At 43.2% G+C, this 9,722-nt stretch overlaps 1 long non-coding RNA gene across 1 annotated transcript; it reads right to left on the bottom strand.

Annotated features, from left to right (window-relative positions):
- Window positions 1–941: 941 nt before the first annotated feature.
- Window positions 942–2,440, bottom strand: LOC125531934. Its single transcript, XR_007293630.1, has 2 exons — window positions 1,713–2,440; window positions 942–1,458 (listed from the first exon to the last, which is right to left on the bottom strand). It is a non-coding gene; the product is annotated as an uncharacterized LOC125531934 (long non-coding RNA).
- Window positions 2,441–9,722: the final 7,282 nt, after the last annotated feature.

Below are 9,722 nucleotides of genomic sequence, written 5' to 3'. Positions count from 1 at the left end.
AGCCCTCCCCCGCCGGTCGCTTCGTCTTGGCCGTCGGTGTTGTCCATACCCGCGCGCCCACGAGCAATGGTTCGGGCTGGTGTGGTGGAGGCCGGAGTGGGCGGCGGGGTTGCGCCGGCGCCGGTGTCATAGGCATCGAGGAGGAGAGCCCGTGCTGCTGTATTTCTTTTTAAAGAACTGCTTCCTCCGTGACCGTGAGTCAGCCTAGCCCACGAACGAAACGTGAAGTCCGGATCGGGCACATATTTTTCACGGAAAGGGCCAGGCGGGACGAAGGCCCAGCCGTTCAATGCACGAAGAAACACACGTGACTATCAACAGAAGGCCCGGCGGGTCAATGCCGCCGCCCACTCCGGCCTCCACCACACCAGCCCGAACTATTAACAGAAGGACATGCGGACCCCAAATTAGTACCACCTTGTTTATATTACGATTTCGGCTTTACAAATCGTAAAATCGTATTATGACATGAGAAGAAAGCGTATTGTGACGGTGAACCCACGGAGTCAATCCGTGCTTTATTACTAGGGAGGGATAGACTAGGACAATTGCCCGTGCGTGATACGCTATTAAAACCTTGTCATGACAGGAAAAACAGGCAAGGAAGAATTCATTATACACGACACAGAGTACCATACAACTCACCATCAGTTCTAGAAGATATATATAGGTATGATCAGATTTCCACTTGAGCAGGAGCATGTATTATTATGCATTGCATCCAACCGAGCATGACCATTTTCATGTTGTTTATCTCTAGTCTTCACGATTAGTAAAAAACATATGCATGGACACGCAAGTAAAAATGCACCCTACTAATCAAAGTGATATTTCATCCACCCTTGTCCCAAGCATGCATACTTATAGACAACTTGAAATGTGAGATCCTTCAGAACTACGAATATATGATAGATTACTACAGAACAAAATAATGAACCAAGTAAAGTCAATTGTCTTTTGGTAAAAAAAATATGAGAACTACAGAACTTATTGCATGTACACTTTCGTGAGTAAGAGTTCCTTCATAAGTCAATGAACCTGGTAATCAGCAGACAACTTACTAATTATTTACACATCTTGATACTCCCTCTGTCCGGAAATACTTGTCATTGAAATGGATGTATCTAGATATATTTTAGTTCTAGATATATCCATTTTCACCCATTTTGATGACAAGTATTTCCGGATGGAGGGAGTACAATAGAATGCAAGCACCTGGTTCGTAAAATAAGGATGTAGAACCTCTAGAAGGGAGAGCAGGATACTCCAGTTGGCTGAATGTGGGAGGAATATAACATTTTGAAATGCACCTGAGTCCTTGGGGCATCGTTCATTTGATTCGTACTCACTTGAGGGTTCCAGCGTATATATATAGACATATGTATGGACACACCAACGAAGTATTGTGTTCTCACTTGAATTTTGGTTGCTCCAAACACTTGTAAAGAATCAACTACCCTGCACCATATATGAAATCAATAAGTACACATGACACAAAGTATCTGACATAATAGTTTTTAAGTTACAGAAGTAAGAAATTCAGCCTGCATCTTAAATATAAAAATGATATCTGAATTATCGTTCTAAGTGTCGCTCTCAGCTATCAATACGAACAGATTGAAAAAAGATACAGAGATAAAAAATGATATCAGAAGCAAGTATCTATAACTGAAGGTGTGTATGAATCTAAGAAATTCTTCAAGTTCGTGTACTTGGAGATGGTTGTTGGTATGGTAGACTGTCAGGCCATCCAAGTTCATCAACTTCAGAACCCCCTTCTGAGTCACATCTGCAAGTGTTGGATGCCATGATAAAAGTAGTGACATTCCATGGAACATGGAAGCGGAAAATCGTGTTGGATGGTGCTCGTCTAAGATGACGACGAAGCAGCCGTGCCGCCGACCCTTGATCATCTTCTTGCGGAGTCGCGAACAACCATGACTGCCCCTGATGAATAATTGTTTTCTGACGAGCAGTCAACAATGAAAAGTTGGGAGTGCAGGAACCATGCTGAATCTATTTTCAAGTGTTTTACTTCTATAATATACATGCACCAATTTAGCTGCAAAGTTCTCAAATAGATATTTACAAGAAACATGGTAATAATATTATTAATATATCAAGCTGAAATCAAAACTTCATATGGAACAGAAAGTTTCCAGAAAATACTGATCCATTGACCATTTGTTGAACGTGCACTAAATCATAATGCATATTCAAGTGTCGATACTAATATTCAAGTGTTGATAACATGAGTACATATTTTGATTTACTGAGAGCTTAAGGCAAGTGGCATTCTTTTAAAAATAAAAATAATAATACCATGCCATTTTGGATGCAGTAGTTTTATGCATCAGTACCAACACTCCAGAACAAAAGAAAACACAATCTGTTTTAGAAACAAAACTCCAGAACACCCCAGGTAGTAAAATAAGTTGGCTAAGTAACGGGGAGACGCCCAGCGGCCGGTGGGTCCGTGCTGGCGGCGGCGGTAGCGCATCCCGTAACTCTAGAGAGGGACGGGGTATTGAGAGCGAGCGAAATGGGATTTTGGAATTAGGCATCGACGGGATTAATAGATGGCTTCTAAATATCATGACAGAGACGGAGATAGAAATAATTGAGAGAGAGGCGTCCCCAGCAGCTAGCTCAGCCGACGTCGAACCCTGTCGTTGCTTGTCGATGCCTCAAACACCTGCAACATGCAGCAGAAAAATCAGAGAAGGAAGCGCAGCAGCAGCTCCTCCGATGCAAGTGTGGGCTGCCATCACCAAAGGGGAGGGTGGGATGCAACATAGCAGGGATCAATTAACACATAAACCGTACCAAAAAATTGAGCTCAAACAGTAGCAAGTTCATGAGCACGGGAGGCACAGGGACCTCAAACATTACCAATTTTTTTTCATCTTTCAGTAGCAGCTCCCTAAATTGAAGATTGAACAATTCAACTAACAACTGTTGTTCAGTCAGGCATCAATTCAACTAACAAATTCATGGTTAACCTTGCAGTTCAATTCAAGGAACAATCCACACTTAACAGTATCAACAAAATTGACCTCAAACAGTAGCCAATTCAGCCCAAACAGTGGTAAATCCTAACCAAGAGCAACGCCTCAATGGCCACGTACAAGAGCAGAGAGAGGAGGAGGTGAACTCACCTGAAGACAGAAAGGAGGAAGCTCCATGGGTGGTTCGCCCCGAGCTGCAGCAAGGCAAGGTCGACCCCTCACTCCTCAAGCATCCAATCCTTGCCCTGCACATCTACCATGGAGGATCAAACCATATACATGTACCATGGAGGATCAAACCAGATATTAGAGAGAGAAAGAGGGAGAGATAGGGGAGGGGATGAACTCACTCCATGGCCACCAGGCGGAGGAGCAGCATCCTAGAGATGGAGCTGCGTGTGAGGGCGCGGTGGGCGTCGGAGAGGAGCCGCTGGAGGCGCGGGAGCCACGCCAATGTGGAGGCGCCCGAAACCCTAGCCATGGTGAGGGCTTAAGGTCATCGCTGGTGGCCGATAGCGGCGAATCCCGCTGGGGGAAAAGACCCAGCGGAGCGAGGCGAGCTCGGACCGGTGCTGCGCGGTGGCGGAAGTCGCCGGAGAACGCCGGAATCGGCTGGCATCTGTGGCGGCGGAGATGTGTCCAGGGAGAGAGAGATGGATGGGTGGGGGTCCACTTGTTGTGGGAGGGAAGCGAAGGGGAGGGGCATAGGCCGTCGGCGGTGAGGGGGACGATGCGATGGGCGGAGGAGGGTGGGGGTCCACTTGTTGTGGGAGGAAGGCGAAGGGGAGGGGCATAGGCCGTCGGCGGTGAGGGGGACGATGCGATGGGCGGAGGAGGCGGCGCAGGGTGGTCGTGCGACTCGTGCGGTTTGGGGGGAGGGGGGCGCTGATTTTCTTTCATTTTCCGTCAGCCGTACCGGTTCGTGTTAATTGTGAGGACTGCGCGTTGAAATACCCAAAACAACAGGGTTCTGGCGACCCAAATTAGTACCGCTTCGTTTATATTACGATTTTGTCTCTACAAATCGTAAAAGCGTATTATGACATGAGAAGAAAACATATTATGACGGTGAACCCACGAAGTCAATCCGTGCTTTATTATAATATATATTTATATATTTATATATATATATAATAACTAGCACATATGCCCGTGCGTTGCAACGGGAAATACAATTAGAATGTCTACCAAAACACTAAGCACTCATCAACGCGACTCTACAACACCCAACGATGCAACCTGGCGGCAACCGAGAGGTGCATGCCAAGGTCTAGCAGAAATGTACATTAGTCAGGCATTAAAAACCATGGTAGGCATGCCATATTTTTTATATGCTTTTTTGTATGACAGTTTATTGACATCATACATGAATAAATCAAAGTTCACCCCTTTCAGTTTTTGGGGGCTATCTTAGGAATTTTAGTCAATCCACTTTGTCCAATTAACACACTTGCTTTTTCTCTTGAAAAATAGATTAGCTGTTAAAAAAAAGGACGAACTCACTTGCAGCAACAACACCAGCCCATGCACGCTCGCCCCTCGCTGAAGCTTCTTGGAAATTAGAAAATAGCACCCACAAATCCGTCCAAGATTTTATTTAGAAGAAAAAAATCTCAAGGGAGCAACATAATTTTGGGACGGAGGGAGTATGTCCAGCCTCGTTTACAGCTAGCAACTCTAACTCATCCCTCAATGTTCATGTTTATCTTCAGCCTCTCCCATAATCCCACACCTCATCGTGTTTTCTTTAAAAAATCCCACACCTCATCCTTTATTTATTAACCAAGGAGCTTGTTGATTGTCTACTCATTGGTGTATATAAATTGTAATGATTTCATGAACAGTAGCAAGGCGGGACTACTAATTCAAAGGTTGCTGGTTGTATATATAGCCTTAAAAAGAAAGGACGTATCCTGAGTTCGATCCGCAGGAGTAATAATATTTTACGTATTCTTGAAGCCCACTCACATGGTGCGTTGTGCAGGCCCATCAACAGGTTGTGTTCGATCCGCTGGATTACATGACGCGGCCCAAGCAGCGCTAGTGGCTTCTGTGCCAAGAAAATATACGAAGTCCATGTTTAATTCAATATAAGTATAGAACGTTCGTTGCGTTTATCAGAAAGACTTGTGGTAGGTGAGTTGGCTAGTTGGTTGTGCTTTGGATGTAGGGGCCCAGGTTCGAATTTCTATCTTGTAATTTTTATTAGTACGAATTTTGATGCATACGATGTGGTTCCCGAATTAGTACCATCTCGTATATATGTTTTAAATTCAAACTGAAAGCGTAAATTTACAACAAGAAAGCGTATTGTGACGGTGAACCCACGGAGTCAATCCATACTTTATTATTAGGGAGAGATAATATATATATACTAGCAAAAATGCCCGTGCGTTGCAACGGAAGAAGAAAAAAACCATACTTCCTAAACCCAATAGCTCAAGACCCTTCCCTCTCCTCCTCCTCCCATGACCGACTGCCAGACATGTCCTCCTCCCACGACCGACCGCCAGACATGGTGACATTAGTAAACTCTTTGAAATCTTCCACGCTACCACATGAGAAACAACATGAAAAGATGTGTTGTGCAAAAACATAACAACAAAAGGAATTTATAAGTATACTGTAGGTGTGTGCAATTTAAATCACAGAAATATCTACCTGGTCGCAAGTATATCTTCACGTATTTGTTAGCGTTGCTCAGTGATGCGGTGATGCCCCAAAAATATCACACTATAATAAAAATAGTAAAGTCTTAGGCTGCGTTCGGAAGTGCTCCGGCTCCACGCTTCTCCGGAAGCGGGCGAGGAGCTGGCCGAACGCTGCAGCTTCTAGAAGCCTGCTCCCGGAATCCGCTCGGCCCGCAGTGCAAAAAACAGAAGCTACGATCGTCCAGCTCCTGGAAAACAAGAAGTGGGAGTTGCTGGATATTACATGGAATGCCCTCCCGAAGTGCCTCCTTGAAGCACTTTCCTCTCGCTACAGGGCGCGGCGAACCGTTTTTCTCGCTACAGGGGGCGGCAAAGCGTTTTCTACAGCCGAACGATCGCTGGCTCCCACGAGAAGCTAGCTAGCGCTGGCTCGTGGAGAAGCTGGCTCGTTTGGGAAGCCAGAGCACTTCCGGACAGGCCCTTAGTATAGCATTCTTGCTTCACTACGGAGGCAACAAAGATTTTCATGAACCAGTGTGGGCTAGGTTTAGGGACTGGGTAGCATAGCACTATTTGTGTCCAATGATATAAGAAGCATTTTTTGCGGGGTAATGATATTAGAAGCATTTTTTGCGGGGTAATGATATTAGAAGCATTTTTTGCGGGGCAATGATATTAGGAGCATTGTACAAGGATCCTCCATCGTTGGCTAATAGAACAAAGTAAGGTGTGGAGTTTGTGTTGCACACAGCAGGGAGTACGACTGCTTGTGCTTTGGTGATCAACATTATTTTTATTAGAAGGATTGTAAGAGTTTGTGACAGGCGCTAGCTGGTCGAGCAGAAAATTAAGAGCAAAAATTTGTTTTGTTCTCAGAAAAATATTGTACATGACCAACATAGAATGAATCCTGTTTATTGTGATTTAGACATAGTATTTTTTTGTGCATGTTAAACAATTCCAACATAATTTGATTTTGAGTTATAATTTGACGTCAACAATTCAGATATAAAAAGTAGTTCAACTTGCCTGATGCCGTTGCTATCCATGGACGGAGACGTTTAGTGCCATTATATCCCCCATTTGGAGACCCTCCCTCTCTTTCCTTTTTTAGTTTTCTGTATTTTCCTTCCTTACTTAATTATGGGACAACTTCCACTTTCCATTTTTTTTCTCTGTCTACACATGAAATCGCCGCCCTGTTTCCTTCCTTATTCTGCCATGCGACATGTGAAATCCCTCCTCTTTCCATATGAAATCCCTGCCCTCTTTCCTCCCTTATTGTTCTCTCCTTTCTTCTTTATTCTGTCAAGAAACATGAAGTCCCTTCCTCTTGCCTTCTTTATTTTTCCCTCTTTCCTTCCTTATATTTTATTATGGAAGGACTTATTTCCTTCTACATTGGGTCCCGAGACGGCTCCTTGATATCGAGAAAATTTGAAGATGTATATAAATTATAAAGATTGGGTTTAAGAGAGCGGTATGGGACTATTTAAAAGGTGAATCAACAGCCTAAATATAATACACCATGAGTTCTTTTTAAGGAAAATACACCATGAGCTATGTCAGTTGGTAGCGACACTGATTATCGTATATGCAGTTCAGAGTTTGATTCAGCCCACCATCGAATACTTTTTTGCACCGGGCTGTGGGTCAGCTTCGCCCGTTCGCTTGTGTAGCTTCCTTCGGCAAGGAGGGCCGGAATAATGTGGCCTGGCGGCTGAAAATCCTCTGATAGACTAAGAGAGGTAATCCTTGTTACTCTAAGCATAGGATTGGCCAGCTGAGTTGGACGCTCGATCTGTGCACTTTTCTTGCAACCCGTGTTCAAGTCCTCATAATAGCAACTTTTTTTGTGTGGCCGTTTTTTGTCAGGCTTCATTGGGCCGCATGGGCCAGAACAATTTGACCAGGCATCGGTCAGGAAGGATCGATCGTTCCTGGGAAACCGATCGTGGGTGCTTGAGCAAAAAGAGCTAATATATGGGAACTTTATTTTAGTACCACCTCGCGTATGTGTTTAAAATTCAAACTGAAAGCGTAAATTCACAGAAAGAAGCGTATTGTGATGGTGAACCCAAAGAGTCAAAATCCGTGCTTTATTATTTGGGAAAGATTAGGGATAGATAGGGATAGATTTTGGCCAGGGACCCAACCGTGAATATTTTCTTTACAGATCAGCCCCTGGTTTTCAAACGAATATAACTTTTTACTCGTTTGTCCAAATCCAATGAAACCAACGCCCACTTCTTCGTTATGATCTCCTCTATCCATTAATCCAACCCAAACATGTTTTTGAAATTTTAAAATTTGAATTAGATAAGATTTAGATTCAAACTTTGTTTGATCATAACTTGAGTTTCGAAGCTCCGTTTGAGTTGATTCTTTTTGCAAAGCGAAGCTCTTGACCTAAACTTTCTGATAAGGCCAAATACACATAATTTTGGTACTGTTAGAAATCATTTTATGTTGCAAGAGTTATTTGCTTGGTTTTGTTGTTTTCCGAATTGTCTTCTTCGTTCTTTTCGATCTTTTGAGTGATTGCTTATGTGTGGTTACTATTGCTTGCTCATGATAGATTGAACGGAGTGTGCCGGGTAGAACTATCAAGAGTTATGAGTGTGAATCATCTTCATCAACATTGCAGGCAAGTTCACACTTTGATCATATCCCTTTTCATACCCAGTTTTTATGCATTAGTTTCAACCCTCAAACATTGCATGGTTAGGACTTGATAACATGTGGGTATCGGGAAGTAGTTGATGAGGTAGGAACCTATTTGCCCTGCATTCAAACCCTGGGAGTTACTTTATGTTATGCTCATATTGCTATGCTATGCTCGTAGACGTGGATTGGTTTGAGAGAATTCATGACAGATGTGAGATTGTTAATTAATGGTTTACTTAAGGTGGCAACTTTAACACACATCTGGGTGGATTGAGGCACCTGGGTATTCCAGCAATTGCCTGTTTTTTTATGGACCGCCACCCAGGCCCAAAGGGATCATAAGATTATTCATGCTAGAAACTTCCGTGTGCAGCCACAAGCTATTATGGTCTCTAGCATAGTTGATTAAGTCGTGTGAAATCTTAAAGTGGTAGACTAGCAGATGTAGGGGATGTAGGTGTACCGGTCTACCCATCGTAAGGTGCTAACGCTTCTGAAAGAGTATGTCTCGGTCATCCGTTTCTCAAACAACATGTAGTGCGAGAATCCCAACGGAGGAGATCGAGTCTTGTGGGGAAAAGTGCGCAAACCTCTGCAGAGTGTACAAACTAATCATGATTAGCCGTGTCCCCGGTTATGGACATCTTGAGTATCTGGTTCTTGGATTATCATATTGATCTCATCATGTTACTTCAATAATTTGTTGGGTTGTTAATGATTACTTTAATTAGGATTGAGAGGGTGTCTACACTCTCAATGGTTAACAACCACCTTGTTAGTTAAATAAAATTTATTCCTTTGCAGTAGGGAAAATTGGCTTTTTGCAAAAACATATAACCATAGAGCTTTTCCACCAGCCATATATGCATATAGTGATAGCCATTGTTCATCATTTTCTCTATGGTGTGAATTTGCCAGTACATTAAATGTACTGACCCGTTTCGGGCTGCAACGTCTCATGTTGCAGGATTATCTTACGACGAGTAAGTGATACGTTAGGGTTACGATTTCTACACTCAACTTTGCCGTTGGTGTTGATGGGAATCCACAACCTTCTTGTTACTTCCGCTATTTGGATTGAGGTAATAGTATTTACGTTACTTTTACATGTGATTTACCTCTGTTATAAATCCTCGAGTACTATGTGTGTTAGCATACCGATCCAGGGATGACACTTAAGCACAGAGACTTGATCCATTCGGGTAATATAGCGCTACACAATAAAAAATTATAGATACGTTGGAGACGTATCAAGCATCCCCAAGCTTAATTCCTGCTCGTCCTCGAGTAGGTAAATGATAAAAACATAATTTTTGATGTGGAATTCTTCATAACATATTTCTCAATGTAATTTTCTTTATTGTGGCATGAATGTTCAGATCCGAAAGATTCAAGA

This window comes from Triticum urartu, unplaced genomic scaffold (genome assembly GCF_003073215.2).
Source record: "Triticum urartu cultivar G1812 unplaced genomic scaffold, Tu2.1 TuUngrouped_contig_8450, whole genome shotgun sequence".
NCBI classification, from domain to species: Eukaryota; Viridiplantae; Streptophyta; class Magnoliopsida; order Poales; family Poaceae; genus Triticum; species Triticum urartu.
The sequence above is the reverse complement of the archived record's forward strand: the minus strand, read 5'-3'. Positions and strand labels throughout refer to the sequence as shown.